The sequence below is a fragment of the Lissotriton helveticus genome, chromosome 1_1 (assembly GCF_964261635.1).
Source record: "Lissotriton helveticus chromosome 1_1, aLisHel1.1, whole genome shotgun sequence".
NCBI lineage: Eukaryota > Metazoa > Chordata > Amphibia > Caudata > Salamandridae > Lissotriton > Lissotriton helveticus.
Window position 1 is genome coordinate 653022664 of NC_136057.1, and position 16608 is coordinate 653039271.

Below are 16608 nucleotides of genomic sequence, written 5' to 3' on the forward strand. Positions count from 1 at the left end.
CGAGAGCTATTGACTTTATCAATCTTTAGCTCTGTAGTATTGCAGTGTGCCTGCTGTGCAGCATGGCTAAAAATAAAGAAAATCAAGCATTTTCAATGTACTGAAAGTTTGAGCTATTGGCGTTGCTAATATTAATGCAACGCCAATTGCTCAAACTTTCAGTAATGCGAAACCTATTGCATTGCAAATGTGTTTTCTATTTATTTATTTTTTAAGCAATTGCGGCACCTCTGCTTATTGCTTGAAAAATAAATAGAAAAAAAACATTTGCAATGGAATAGCTCTTGCATTACTGAAAGATTGAGCTTTTGCCACTGCATTATTATTAGCAACACCAATAGTTCAAACTTTCAGTAATGTGAGACCTATTGTATTGCAGATGCTTTTTTTTAAGCAGGCTTGGACAGTGGACACACATGGGCAAAGGATGGGGGAACATCAAAGTAACACAGGGAAGGATGGGCGGCAACCAGCGAAGCAACATGAGGGAGCATGGGGGGGCCAAAGCAAGACAGGAGGAGGTGTGAAAACAACAGGGGCTGGATGGGACGCAAAAGCAACAGGAGGGAGGGCAGAGTGACGCCTTCCACTTCCATTTTGATCCTGGTGGGAATGGTTGCTGCCATTTGACCCTTTTATAACCTGTCAACAGATCCCTTTAAAACGATAACCTGTAGTGGCATGTGCCTATTAAGAAAGCACAAGTACACAACATTAGGTCCACTTCCCAGATTTAATTGCCCTGAAACGAAAGTAGAGCCAAAAGGAAGCTATGTGCCTGGAAAGTGTTTTAGATGCCATTTCTTTTTGTGTTGCAATTATATATTGTGCAAGCTCTACCCTGAAGGTATTGGGGAGAGGACATAGCCTTACAGCTAGAGTGGTCGACCTCAAAGCTGGGCAATGACACTCAACATCCTGTGATTCTGGGCAAATCACTTAATCTCCCCATGCCTAACAAAAATGAATGTGTCCATCTGTAACGCTCTCTGATACCCGATGTCTCGGGTCTAGTTTGCGCTATATAAAACTCTAAAAAAAACACACTTTAGATGGGTACCAGTTATATTAAACAGAGCCATTCTTCATGTTATTTTTTTTAGGCACGGGAATCAGTGATTTGCTCAGAATCACAGAATGGTGACCCAACCCAGAGACTCATGTTTTGCTTCCCCCATCTCCAAAGTCGGCACCTCTAGTCATTATGCCACAACCTCTCCCACAAGAACTAAAACATTTTCAATATTATTTTGTTTACATCCTCTGCCAAGCTATACTGCAGCCGTCATGTTCAATAGGTCCCAAGTACCCATTGCAGCATAACCTTTATGGAATGTGTTGGGATCTAGTTTATCTAATCTGGGAACCTTAGTGTTTGAGCGTTCCCTGCGTGGAACATACTGTGGGGAATGTTCTTACTTTGGCAGTTACTGCCGGGGAGTTCCTGTGTCTGGTTGGAATAAAGTTTCCTCCAACATACCTTGCTGTGTGGAGCTCTACTTCTTTTCACTGGCGACGATTGATGCCAGATCCAGCCTCCCCATTGTTGTTTCAGCTGCCGTGGCCAGCTATCTTCGTATGACTGCCTTCGTTGGACCGCCAGATTCCTTGTTTTATCTACTCCTCCTCCGACGATGTCTACCTCTTTTCCTGTCGTCCTGGTGGCTTTAGTGAAATTCTAACCTAATCGAAGCCTTCGTGATCAGCGTTTCAAGGTACTCTGTAATTGGTTTTTTTTCGCGATCGAGCCATCCTGCTCTCGTGTCAGCGCATGTGCGTCTGACTCTGTCCAAGACGTTCTGCCTGATCCTTACGCACGCCTCTGAGTAGCCATTTTGTTACTCCATTGCTATAGCAACCTCGCTGACACGGTCAGCTTTGTTTCCAGCGCGTTAGTTAATAAATCACCATAGCTACCTCGCTGACGCGCACAGTTTTTTTTTCAGCGCTATCACAAATCAATGTCACATTTTGTAGCGTGTTCACATACGCGCTCTAATTTCAAGTTGAAAGTGCTAAGGATTTGGAAATAAGTTCGTACCTTGGCTATAAAAAAAAAAAAAGACACTACTTTCTACTCACAGGTTCAGCCTTCTTTTTTCACCGCTGATGTGCACAGTATTTTTAGCATAACATAACTGATATGCACAATTCATAATAACTGGCTCAACCATCTTATTGTTTTGTTTTTGCATTGTTTTCCTTGCAGTTTTGTTTATTCTTATATTGTGAATCCTTGTGGGGCAGAAACTCACCCACGTGCCAATATGGATCACATTACAGCACCTCCACCCTTTTTACAATCTGCAGGCACGTCTCCTGTAAAATGGAATGATTGGAAAGACACTTTTGAAGCCTATTTAGAAGCAATTGACGGTGAGACTTTTACGTCTAAAAAAAGAAAGCTTTATTGATTTACAATCTTGGGGCGGAAGGCAGGAGTGTTTTAAAAACCCTACCCACGGAAACTGTAAGCACTTTAGTGACAGGTGGGGACAGTGGTGATTCTTTGTTGGTGGATGAGTATGCCACAGTCGTCAAAACCCATGACAAACGTTTTAGTCCAAAAAGGAACATTGTTCTTGAACGACACAAATTTCTTCAGCGAGCGCAAATTCCTGGTGAATCGATTGATGATTTTGTAGCTGCGCTCAGAATTCTCGCAGTAAATTGTAATTACAGAGAATTTAGGGATGAAATCATCCGGGATCAATTGATTGAGAAGACCTCCAACAAAAAAATTCAGGGGAAACTGCTATCGTCCGATGATCCCGACTTAGAAACTGCACTCACTCTTGCCAGATCTATTGAACATTCTCAATTTTGTGTGAAAGAAATGAGCAATCCTTCCTCTTCGGGCGAAGTTAAACTTTTGAAATCTAATTTCAAACCCACCAAATTGCCGTCTGTTATAAAGCCTGTTTCTGGAGTTCCACGTTCCTCTGTTATGACTTCTAACCAAGCCAAGACTATACCTGAGGATGTAATATGTTTCCGTTGTGGTAGTACCACTCATCTTGGCAATGCTACGTTTTGTTTTGCACTTAATCAAACATGTTATAACTGTGTTAAAAAGGGCCATTATTCTAGAATGTGCAAAGTCGCCTCCACCAAGAAGAATCAGGATCAAATTGTGAAAACCATTACTGATGACTCTATGACGAAGAGTGTTATGAACTGCTTATGCTGTCCTCCTCTTCATTCCTTAGTGATGGTGTAGTAGAATTAGCTGCTTTGGGAGGTGTTCACAAAAAGAAATCACCTTCCTGCAATATTTCTGTAAATGATACCAGTCTGACTTTTCTGGCTGATTCTGGTTCTCCTTTTACCTTAATTAATGCTGCGGATTATGACATGTTAAGTAATGTGCAACTTGGAGAATCTTGTATAAAAATCTTTGCATATGGTGGGAAACGGGTTGAAGTATTAGGGAAATGTGTTGCTAATCTCAAATTTCATTCTGATCTTGCTTCTGGTACTATATTTGTGGTCAAGGAGGGAGCCAATCTTTTAGGGTGGGATGATCAGGGCAATTTAAACATTGTTTTGGATCCCAATCATCCTGATATGGTGATTTCTCGTAGCGAATTTTATAATTCTGCTCCTGTTTCTTCTTCTCATATCATAACTCAACTCTCTGGTGTCAAATGAGAACCTATGTTTCCTGAAGTTTTCGACGGGAAGCTCGGAAAACTTAATAGTTTCCAACACCAGATTGTTCTCAAGAACGATGCTAAGGCTGTTGCGCATAAGGTTCGTAAGGTACCTTTGAGTCTTCGCCCTGAACTCAAAAAAGAACTGGAACGTTTGTGTGCGGCTGGTGTAATTGAGCCCATTGAGGGTTCTGAGTGGCTCGCACCAATTGTTTTAGCACGGAAATCAGACAATTGTCTGAGAATGTGTGTTGATTTACGTGACCTTAACGCCAACATCTGGGTTGACCGTGAAACCCTCCCTAATATCAATGAATTGTTGACCACTTTAGACAGTGCTAGATTCTTTACTTCCCTCGATATTTCTTGTGCGTACCATCAGATTGAGCTTAGTAAAGAGTCTAGGCATTTGACCTCCTTTGTTACTCCTGAAGGCGCTTACCGTTACATTCGTATGCCCTTCGTCCTTGCCTCAGCTTCGGCTGTTTTCCAACGTTTGATGAAAAACTTATTTAAGGATATTCCTGGAGTTGTATTCTTTCAGGATGATATTCGCATACATGGGAAAACTGAACTTGAACATGATGAGAGAGTTAAACATGTTTTGAGTATAATTAAATCTAGTGGTATAACATTGAGGGCTGACAAATATAAGTTTTTGCAAGATGGCGTTGATTATTTAGGTCACCACATTTCTCACAAAGGCATCAAACCTAAATTTAAGATTATGGATGCGATTCAAAAAGCACCCATGCCTTCGAATAGGGATCAGCTTCGGTCATATTTGGGGTTAGTGGAATATTATTCCAAATTTGTCAACAACTTTTCCACTAAAACTGCTTCTATGCGCAATTTGCTTAAAAAAATGTCAAATTTGTATGGGATGAGGATTGTCGGAATAATTTTGTGTCGATTAAGAATGAAATTGTACAAACTAGTCCACTTAAATTGTTCAATATTAATGACTTATGCATTATTTCAACCGATGCTAGCAATGTGGGTCTAGGTGCGGTCCTTCTTCAAAAAAGAAGTGATGGTCGTGAAGAAACAATTGCTTTCGCTTCTAGAACACTGAGGGGTGCTGAAGGCACTTATTCAACTATTAAAAAGGAAGCTTTGGGTTTGTGGTGGGGCGTGCAGCACTTCAAAAACTTTTTATGGGGAAATGAATTCATCTTGAGGACCGACCACAAACCTTTAGTTGACTTGTTCACTACAAAGGGGGGTGGTAGGGCTACACCGCAAGTTGCCAAATGGCAGTTCAGGTTGCAAGAGTTCCGCTATCGACTTGAGTATGTGCTCGGTGTTAAAAATCATGTTGCTGATTGTTTTTCTAGATTGCCCCTTTGTTCTGAGAATGATGTTCTTGAGAGCGATGATTTGGAAATGGTGTGTGCTGTGTGTTCTTTATATGACACTGTTGGTTGTGCTCTTTGTGAGCAAGAGTGGTTGGATGGAGTAACTGAAGATAACGTGGTTTTGAAAGTAATTGACTGTTTATCTGGTGTGTGGCCGTGTGATAAGGATTGTCCGTCTGAATTGGTTCCTTTTAAAAGGGTCAAAGATGAGATGTCTGTTGTGGATGGCATATTACGTAGAGGTGGTTTACTTGTGGTTCCTTTTTCCATTCAGAACAGAATTCTTGATTTGGCCCATGAAGGCCATCCTGGCATTCGTGCTAGGAAGCGTAGGGTTAGACTAGATTTTTGATGGCCAGCGTTGGATAAAGATGTGGAACATTTTGTGCGTGATTGTTATACATGTGTCACTAGTGACAAGTCTCAAGTGACAAGACCTTCTCCTGTTGAACCTATTGTGGTAAAGAATTTACCTTGGTCAAAACTGGCTTTTGATATTGCTGCTTGCTGGTCCTTTTGGTCTCATTGGTTGTTCTCCCAAGTATGCCCTTGTTCTTATTGATTACATGTCTAAGTGGCCAGAGGTGAGGTTTGTTGATAATGCCAACTCTTCATCCATCATTGTTTTTTTCTTGATTTTTTTCTTAGGGAGGGTTTTCCAGAAGAGCTGGTCTCTGATAACGGCACTCAGTTAACCTCTTTCGAGATGCAGGGATTTTTTAAGGATGTGGGAATTAAGCATGTTTGTACGTCACTTTATCACCCACGTAGTAATAGTTTGGTTGAACACTTCAACCGCGTTGTCAAGGAACAGGTGCAACTTGCTTTGGTGAATGGGTTGCATTGGCATAAAGCTCGTTGTGATATGTTGTAGGCTGTGAGAACTACTCCTCATATTAGTACTGGTGTTGCCCCGTTCACTTTGCTTTGGGGAAAGGTGGCTGGTTCCAAACTAAATAAAGAGTGGATGCCTAGAAGAATGGTTGATTCTAGTAAAGTGTCTGCTGTAACGGATGTCAGAGCTGCTGTACAAGTAAAGTATGATACCAGGCCTGGTGCAAGTTATCCCCTGGATGTTAAAGTGGGTGATTGGGTGAGATTCAAAAAATCTGGTTTTCTCCGCAAAGGTGAATCTCGGTTTTTGTCCCCTAAAAGGGTGTCTGAGGTAAAAGAACGAGTGGTGGTACTGATGGATGGTAGAGTGTGGAATAAGTCTTGCATTTCCATTGTTCCTAAGTCTATGGTTGGCGAGGTCAACAGAAGATTGGGTACACATTCCCCTTCCGTTGAAGTGTCCTCTGATGTTGGTGGTAGGGATGATGTTGTTTTTTCTGGACGTTCTTCTTCTTTCCGTGTGCCATCCAGGCCTTCCAGGACTAAGCGCTTACCTGCCAAATTTCATGATTATGATATGCAGTAGTTTGTGGTTTTGCCTTTGCTGTCTTTCTTAAGGCATTTGTTCTTTCTAGTTATGTTCTCTTGCTGATGTTTGTGGTTGTGCTTCTTTATCTTGTTCCTCTTCTTTGTCTATCTTGTTTCACATTTTCCTTTCTTCTTTCCTGTTCTCTTATTCTTTTTCCTCATTTGTTCTGTTTCTTCTTTCTATTGAAGGAGGGGAGATGTGTTGGGATCTAGTTCATCTAATCTGGGAACCTTAGTGTTTGAGCGTTCCCTGCGCGGAACATACTGTGGGGAATGTTCTTACTTTGGCAGTTGCTGCCGGGGAGTTCCTGTGTCTGGTTGGAATAAAATATTCTCCAACATACCTTGCTGTGTGGAGCTCTACTTCTTTTCGGTATGGTGTTTAATAACGAAGTTCAGCCACTGGTGACTTTGGAGCCTAATACAAATTATAAAACATTTGAATTGGAAATGGGGCTTGCCAAGTTGAAAATACGAGCTGCAAAAACTGGCATGTATGAAGCAAGCAATCTTAAAAAGGAATGGCCATGTTATAAAAAAAATTGCATTATACATAAAAGTAAAACTCCATACAAACGAACACTGAAAGCCTATAAAACTGAAGAAATCACTACCCTAGGGATGAATCAAGATCGGCATTTAAGGATATATAATATCCAACGTGCAGGAAGCAGTATGCAGGCAAAACCATGTTGAAGCTGTGTTCACAACATGGGACCAATTCAGCGAAACAAAGAGTGTGCCAAACAAACAATAAATACAATCACGTTGTGAGGGGAGATGTACGAGGGACCGTCGCCACAAAGAGAAAACCACACCTAAAGGCTGGCCAAGGAGCTTTGTTTGACCAATAGAAGACAGGAATGCAGAAAGTCACAAGAAGGAACAAATGGTAAGTGGTGGGTACGGCCGAAGCGCCCCAACCAGATACATCATGCCTCGCAGAGCAGCGCATGCACTGCTATGTTCGACATAAAAGGTGGTATGACACAGCCAGAACTGGCCATGCTAAAGTTTTTTTGTCTTGACTTTCAGCCATGCTGCTCAACAGCTGCCGTGCTGTAGAACATGGCTAAAGACATTGACAATGTCAGCAGCTCTTGGATCGGTGAGAGCTACTGGCTTTCCCAATGCTTGTTAATTAGAAGTTAATGTAAGGTGGCATGAATGGCTAAGTTTAGATTAGGCGTTGTTCTAAACAACTGTCTCAATAGAGATCTTCCATCATGTCCCACAGAAATAAAAAACACACATCTATGCTCTTGCTCACCTTTTCTGCCCTTTTACTGCATCTTTAGTTATTGACTGATTTAGACACATGGAGAGACCTATTGAATGAAATCGTGGTGCATTCCCTGCAATGTAGGGCTATTTGTAGATGGCGTTTAGGGGAAATTATTGTTGCAAGTGAACATGCCTTGACAGCACGTGTGAGAAGTTAGCACCAAGAGCAGAATACCTGCAATTTCGTGCCAGACACAAAGCTCTGCATTAAAATGAATTTCAACAGCTGACCAACCCAATTTTTTTTATCCCACTCACAATAAAAGACAGGAAAAAGGTACCAATGAAAGCATACTGCCCCCTGATGCATGGTGGAAACTTAAAAGGAAAAAAAAGCGCTGTCATGCGGCCGGTTCCAGTCACATTTTTTTTTCTACAGAGTTTTATATAGTGCGAACTTGACCCGAATTGGGTATCAGAGCGCTTTCCATAGCACCAGTTGCATTACATGAGGACAAATTCAGTTTTGTTAGGCATGGGGAGATTAAGTGATTTGCTCAGGATGTTCAGCATCATTGCCGAGACTCGAACCCAGTTACCTAGATTTGAGGTCGACCTCTCCAGCCGTTAGGCCAACTCCTCTCCCCAGCATTATAGTGCTTTTTAATTGCTGGGGAGATGGCAACAGCAAGGGAGGGAGATCATATGTGCATTGGTGAAGCACTGAGGGGATGGGGAAAAGCAATATGATGTGTCCAGCACTGATGCATTCTAGTACTTTTAATGTGCATTACAGAAGAAGGGCAGGTTGGCAGGCAACAGGGAGGAAGGGTTTTGTGGGGGGAGGGGTGCTGGACACAAGCACAGAGACAACAATGGGAGAGTGGGATAGTAGCAAACAAGAACATGGAAATAAATGGATGGGCATAGGTAGAAGCAAGCAGCACAAACAAGGGAATGGCAAGAAGGAATGGGAAGTAAACAAGTGGGCCTGCTGAAAAAGCTGCAGTCTGGGAGAGTGCTTAAAAGAAAAGAAAAATATAGTGCCTAAAGATGTTGGCAGTGGAAGATCACAAGTAATGTGTCCATGCTAAAGGGGAGTTGAAAATCATCTGGGACCATCCATTACAAATGCAGCAAAGCTGAATAAACTTTATACTTTATTTATGGCAGCTGTGGACAGACGCTGTATATATCCCCCATTCTCTGGCATAACTGACATCTTTTAAAATAACATTTCTTTACCACCCTAGAACACTGTTCCTTTAATTACACAATGCCACTACATCACATTACTACATTTCTCCCTCAGCCCTCTTTTTTAACACAACATAACAAGAAGAAAAAGACAAGAAGAAAGAAGAAAAAGAGAGAAAGAAAACATTCCATTGAAATAGCTGTATATATATATTAGTTTAGCAATGTTCAATCAATCGATCAGGCTTTCTTAGAATTCTTTCAGATTTTCTGTGCACTTGTTCATCCTGTTGAATATTCATTAGCATGCTTTCATGCCAATTGTGTGGCTTAAGTTTCTTGCTGAACGTGCCGATACGTTCACTACATTCACGCATGGGGCTTCTCCATCCTCGTATCCATTGTGACAACCCATAGCGTATGCAGCATAGTCGGATACACTTCCTACTTTATTTATTGGAGCTGGAGGCATGCGCTCTGTATCTCCTCCATTCTCTGGCATAACTGACATCATATTTTAAAATAACGTTTCTCTTCTGCCCTTGAACACTTCTCCTTTAAGCATTCTGCATGACATCAGAGTGCCACTGCATCACATTTCTACATCCTCCAAGAAGAAGGAAGCCAAAGGCAGCTTACCAATGAGAATCAATCAGATACAAGTAACAATAAAGCCATCCATAGGCAAGAAATATTCGGTCTCCAAACCCACTGTCAGGAAACATGTCTGAAAGAGACAGCGAATGCACTGTCTGTGCCTAACCTAAGGATGGCCATCTCAAGGCAGCCTTTTCCCGTTGTCCAAAAGCAGTCCATCATCTGTCGATGATCCCTGCACCAAAATGTGAAGGACTTCCTCAGCATCTGTGATGAGTGAAGAAGGTCTACAAAGCGAAGCACTGCTGGATGGAATCCCGTCTCAGTGTTCCTTTACTGAATGGGGCAAATCAATAACATTGTGCCCATTCCAGGAACAGTACCATACTTATGTATCTGCATCACTAAACACAGCCAACAGTCATTGTATTTTCTGGTGGTTGTTGGCCGCACTTTTATTACTCATTACATACGTCATATTTGTACAACTCCCCCGGACACCTTCTTGGGGCCGGGATCATAAATCATTATCATACATTATAACAAATTGGAGGGAGAGCGTCACCTTATATACCCCCCTTCCTCTCTCCCATTTGTTCTTGGAAGAGGGAAAGGGCCTCAGGCGCATTTCGCCGCACGTCCTTTCCTGGCGGCGCAAACCAGCGCCAACCAGATCCATTCCTTTGTGGGCTCTGGCGGCCGTTATGGCACCGGCCCTTGAGACCCCCTTCGGAGGCGGGCTTTGCTAATAACAATAATGCATGCATACACATGCATGCATAGAATGCATAGACAAACATTCAACAGGGCATTTATCACAGCACCCTAACTATTCAAAGGATGGCAACCACAATGTTACTCGATGGGGCTCCTGGCTTCCAAGGACTCATCAAAAAATTGGAACGCATAATAGCTGCATTGAATTTATGAATGGTGCAATAGACAGTGGTAACAATGCACCACACTGGCACATAACATAATAATTAAAATAATACACATATTGAACTAAATAGGTTATGGTACATGAAAGTCGAGTGTATCTGTAAATTGCGAGGAGCACAAGAGGTTTGCTCATATGAAGATGTTAGGTTGTTAGTTCAACTCCACTGAATGAGCTGAACAACAATGGCGTGTCTTCTATGGGAAAAACGGCAATCCAGGGACAAATTAAGGATTTTGGGGTACTGGACCAAACGTGTTTTGGGGATCAGCTTTTAATTTATGATCCAGGTTCAGCTCTTTCATGTACCCTCTTTGGCCAGGTCACTGACAGTGCACATGCACACTCGTTCAGTATTCAAGGATAGTAATGTGTGTTTTCAATATTGTAACACAGCAGCAAGTCACTAATATTACTGCAAATAATCTCTGTGGCACCCTCCCATTTTGCATATGTGAGACCCTGTTTGGATAAAAAAAGACGTATCTTACAGATGTTGCATGAAACAAACACATGTCTGTAAAATATCTGTAATGGACTCTCACACATTACCCAGATTAAACATATCTGCATATTCCTTGCAAATGAGGGCGGAAGAAAACATGTACTGAGTCCACAACATTGATATTATTATGCGTCTCATGAAAGGAACTATTAAAAGCTTGAGAGTGAATTTCTGCATGGCATTTAAAGAGTTTTTCCTATTGGAATATTGGAAAGTGCAACACTTACTACAGAGTATAAAAGTTTACAGATATTGAATGCAGCCTGCCTGCTCTGACTCTCTGGACTAAGTGTCGCTTGAAAGGTGCTGTCCCAAGGCCCAGAGTGAGCTTTGTTAAAGTGGTAAAAGAGCTGTCACGAGCAGTGGACAGAGAGAAACCTCGGGCTGCCTTATCTGATCAGAGTTCTAGAGGCCTATTCAACACGCCCTTCCTCCTGGGCATGGCTCTATTCCCTCGTCCCCTACAAGCAGAGACAGCTGACAGCTGATAAGCAGCGCCACAAACATATCACTATTATATAGAATACAAAAGAGATACTTCTTCCATTCTTATATAAAGGCATTTGGTCTTTGAAATATAGCCCAGACACCTCCTCAATCAAATGAGGTGTTATCGAATGGAACCCAGATATTCATGGGGACATCACAACTCCCCACAACATTCCCATGGACGTGTTTGTATTTTACACTTTATATTTGTGGATGTGTTTGCATTTTACACATAGATGTGCGAGCAAATGTTAAATCGCCCACATGACTGACATTTAATAAAACTCTTTACAATAATAAATTGTTCCCAGAATTCTTTTTTGAGGGGGTGGGCAGGATTCTTAGGGTGAAATTAAATGAAAATGGATTTTATAAAGCGCAAATAGCTGCCCTGGGGCGTCCAAGCGCTAAGAAAGAGGTGCAAACTGAAGAGGCCCAAAAAGCCGGGAAAAAGAGCTCTATTTGTTAAACAAAAACGTTTTCAATTGTTTACGAAAAGAAAGCAAATTAGGATTAGATCTCAAGTGGAGGGGAAGAGTATTCCACAGCTTAGCTACATTAAAGGAGAATGAGCGGCCTCCTGCTCTTGATTTCCTGATCTTAGGGACTGTGGCTAGAAAGGCATGTGATGAGCACAGCTGTTTACTTGGGTGGTATGGGGTAATTAGGGAGTGATTATTCACTGGTCCAGTTTCCCAGAAGGCCTGATGGGCGATGCACAGAGATTTAAAATTGATTCTCTCCCTGACAGGGAGCCAGTGCGAGCTTCTCAACCCGGGTTTGGCTGAAAGCCTGCGGGGGAGCTGAAGAAGTGTGCGCACAGCACAATTTTGGATTAGTTGGAGTTTCCGTAAAGTATATTCCGGAGCTCCTAAGTACAGAGTTGCCAGAATCGAGGCGAGATTGGATCAGGCCTTGAATAACGATTTGTTTGGCTTCAAAGTGTAGCAGGGGGAGGATCTTCTTGAGGAGTCTAAGAAGACAAAAACAGGTGGCAGATAGCCTGGTTGCCTGGTTATCAAACGTCATGGACCTGTCTAGCCAGATTCCAAGACTCTTTATGGTATCCTTAGGGGCTGGTGGCGGGCCTAGACAGGAGGGCCATATAGAGCTAATTGTAGATGGAACAGAGCAGCCCAGAAGCATAAGCTCTGTTTTGTCTCCGTTGAGCTTGAGACATGACGTGGTCATCCAGTTTTTCACTTACTCTAGACAGCCTGCCAGGTCAGCCTTTACTAGGGAGCTGTCTCCCTGCGCAAGGGAGACCACCAGCTGAGTATCGTCCGCGTAGGTGATGATCTTGATACCATATGGACGGACGATCTCAGCCAGCGGTCTCATGTAAACGTTAAACAACGTCGGGCTCAGGGATGAGCCCTGTGGAACCCCGCATCCCAGGGGTTTGCTAGAGGAGGTGGTGTCCTCTTCAAAAACTTGAAAAGTTCTGTCACTCAGAAAAGATTGAAGCCAAGTTAGTGCTCTGCCTGTGTGAGATGTGGGGTGTGAGATGTGATGCAAAGAGACGCAGAAAGGAGTCATGTCAGCAATGATGACATGCTAAGGATTGTTACGACACGTAAGACAATATAGATTTATAAATGTACAATACAATGATTGATGTGTGAAAACAACTCTAGGCGACTTTTTTTTACTTCATATATAACACATATAACATGCCAGATTATCAGTATGACAGAAAAGGGCTACAAAGACGCATTTTGCTTTTCAGTTTTGTGTTAAGGAAACGTGTGCATTTCAAGTAATATTTTTTGATGTTTAAAATCATAATTTATACACTAACATATTTTTTTTTTCTGTCTGAACTTGCTTGAAACAATGTGTGGGGGGGGGACTTTAGTTCAAATTGTACTGTGACGCAGAGCCCAAAGTTATAGTATTGTTTGTCTTTGATGGACAAAGAAGCTAAACAATGATTCATGCCATTGCTAGAAACAGATGCATCGTGCTTAAATATGTACTTCAGGGCGGGGGCAATGGCAACGCAGAAAAGAAATGAGGCAAAGTGTAGCTTTTAAAATGCATGTATTAAACATTGTTTCAATGTTGTCACTCTATGATACTGAGCAAAGCATGATATTACCAGTTATCTATGTGAACTTGGAATCAATAGAATGTTCTCAATGAACAAGTTGAGTGATCAACAGAAGGCTGAATGAGAAGAGGTTTGGTAGCAATATTATCTATGAGGTTACACGTCAGAGAACCCACACCCTACTTAGTAATGATGTCATAGAGATTCCCCTTTGCTATTCAGGAACCTAGGCACTCATTTACAAATAAATGACGCAGCGAGACGCCGCAAGCCATTTTGCTGCACCGAGCAGCGTCTTTTTAAAAGCACAGAGAAGCATTGTATTAACAAAAATATGACGCATCCATTCGCTTTTCCGTGCCCTGGCGCACAGTTGGCTGCCATGCACTAGTGCAGGCCCACTTGCGTTGCAAGGGACATCTTCCTGCACAAAACAATAATTGATGGCCATTTCTTCTTTCGATGCATACTGTAGAATGCAGTACTCATAGAAAGAGGAAAACACGAGTAGTCATTATAGTATTTCTCTTTTTTGCTTCGCATAGGATTCTGACGCATTCCCAGCTATGTACATCTGGGAAAGCCCAAAGCAACAATCATGGAACACCCATTTCATGCAGAGTAATGCGTGAAAGGGGCCCATATTTACAAGGCTCATGCAAGGTGACTTTACATGGCCTTGTAAATATGAGCAGGCACTGGTTCGTCCAAAAAAGTGACACACTGGTGGTGCAATGACCTTGAAAATGAGTCCCTGAGTTTCAAGAAAAGTAATGCTCATATACAGAGCAACAATGTGGTGTATGAGAGGATGGGTGAGAAGACAGAAAGGAAGAGATAGTAATAGTAAGATACGCTGTAAGGAGTGCACTTTATTGACACTCCAACACCATTTTCAGTACTATTGGCTGAAGACAATAGCAATCGGAGACTTAAGCTGTGAATACATTATGTTTTAGATGTTTTTTCTGAGGCGTGACCAAGAGAGTGATTTTTTTCTCTAAGACCTATCACCAACAATCAAATACTGGAAGCTTACAGAAAGGAATACAAACATGTAACTGACTAGAAGAGTGCAATATTGTCTAGAGAATTGCAGATTGTAGTTGTACCAATTGAGCAGTAGATAGCATTGAGAGCTTGCAGCAAAATCCCTATAAGGATCTAATGAAGATCCCGGGCGCGCTGACAGTCAGAATCCAGTTTACTATGGTTATTCAGTGCTCCAATGGTCATACTTTGTACACGTTGGAGTGCTCTGAGGATGTTTCTGAGGGTATCAACATAGAAAGAGCTTATATGGACTAACTGATAGGCTGTGCGGTGAGGGATCACTGGCAAACTGCCCTTGGCAAAATGAAATGCCAGAAACGTTTCAAGCAGGCCTCGACTATCGAGCCATTAAGCACAGAAAAAATACACTCACCCAAAAAGGCACAGTGACAAAGAAAGCATATTTAAACTGAATGTCACATTTTACTTACAATTAAGGTAAGCAAAAGTAATGTGGAAGTCTAGGTGGGCTACAAGGTGTATTTACACCACCCATTTTTTGGGGAGTTTTATAAAGCTCGAATTAGACCCGAAGGTATGAGAGCGCTTTTCACGAGCACCAGTTGCGTTACAGATGAACACAATCCTTTTTGTTAGTCATGGGAAGATTAAGTGAATTGCCCAGAATCACAGGATGTTGAGGGTCTCTGCTGGGACTCGAACCCTGCTCCCATGCTTCTAGGTAGACCCCTCCAGCTGTTAGGCAACATCATCACTCCCATATAAATGATAAAAGTAATTTGCCCTGGAGTACATCATTGTGCTCTGCCTAGAGTAAAATTTTTAAACCAACTCAATGGCACTTGGCAAGAGAAAGGTATTTGCCAAGTAGGAAACCTACTTTTATATATTACATATGTGCCCATTAGTTTGCCATGTAAGCCTATAAGGCTGGGTGCTTCATATATAAAAGTGGGGCAAATTAAGGGGTCTATTACGATGGCGGTGAATCCACATCCTCCAGGCCGGTGGAAGCCACCGCAGGCCCGGAGGATGTGGATTCACCGCCGCGGCATAGAAAACACCCACCGCCAGATTATGATGGCAGTGGGATCAGCGGCGGACAGCAGGTCCGTCCGCCGCTGATCCACGGAGAGAATGGTGATTCCGTGGCACCAAAATTTAATATACAATTCGTTTCCATCCCTGTCCTACCAAAACTCTTTTGCTATTATTTTGTGGAGCACCCTCTCAGGCAGGTAGGTCTGTCCACATTACAGGTCCATATCGGGGCTCATTCAATACAGTTTTTTGGGTAAGTTTGCAAAACTGGTGTTCATACTACATACTTTAGCAGGTGGATGTTTGGTGAGACCAGAGTTCTTACATGAGAGGTCGCCGTCCTAGGTAATGTGAACTTTCAATCAAATCCCAAGATGGAAAATCAATGCTGCTTTTCGGTCCAATATAGTGCAGCCAGGCTGGGTGCACTCTGTCTTGCCCAAGGCCCTCCCCAGTTTGTGGGGTAATACCCTTCCACTGAATATTGCTTCCTCCTATCATTCAAACTTCTATGAAACATTCATTCTATGTGCCATTAAGTGGATATATGTCATAACTGTCCAAAATGATTTACCAACAAATGCAAGATCTATTCTGAACCTTTCTTGATGCATGTGAGCTTCTATAAATTGCGCAGTAAAGCACAGTCATAATGATATTCCAGATGGAAAAAGTATTAAGTAAAAAATTCTTCAAAACATGAATCTGCTATGGGCCTAGAGTCATTTTGTACTCTACTGCAAGGGAGACAAAGTCTGCTTCTCCTAAAGAGCTTGTGGGAATACACCAAAGCTATTTTGCCTTTGTATATTCCTTTTCTATGTTGATTATAACAGGATCGATCCATGAAGACAGAGCTGTTATATTCAGTGTTTTGTGCCGTCAAGGGATAAGCATATATCATTAGTCTCACTAAGCTGCCCCAAGACAACAAAGGCAAAGTCACACCTTCGATAAAAATGGATATTTATTTCACATCAGATATGTGCTGAATTTCGTTGGCACAAATGTGGTGTGATGCATAGTGGGATGTCCTAATGTTACTGCATACAAATATGCGAAAATAAACTAAATCAAAGTCAATGGTGCCTTGACCTTGACATCTTTTTGCACAC

The 16608-nt window shown here is 42.1% G+C and overlaps 1 protein-coding gene across 2 annotated transcripts in view; it reads right to left on the reverse strand.

Annotated features, from left to right (window-relative positions):
• The window catches only part of CACNA2D1 (calcium voltage-gated channel auxiliary subunit alpha2delta 1), a 1913432-nt gene that overhangs the window by 1148815 nt on the left and 748009 nt on the right, over positions 1 to 16608 (reverse strand). The gene's annotated exons all lie outside the window — the stretch shown is intronic.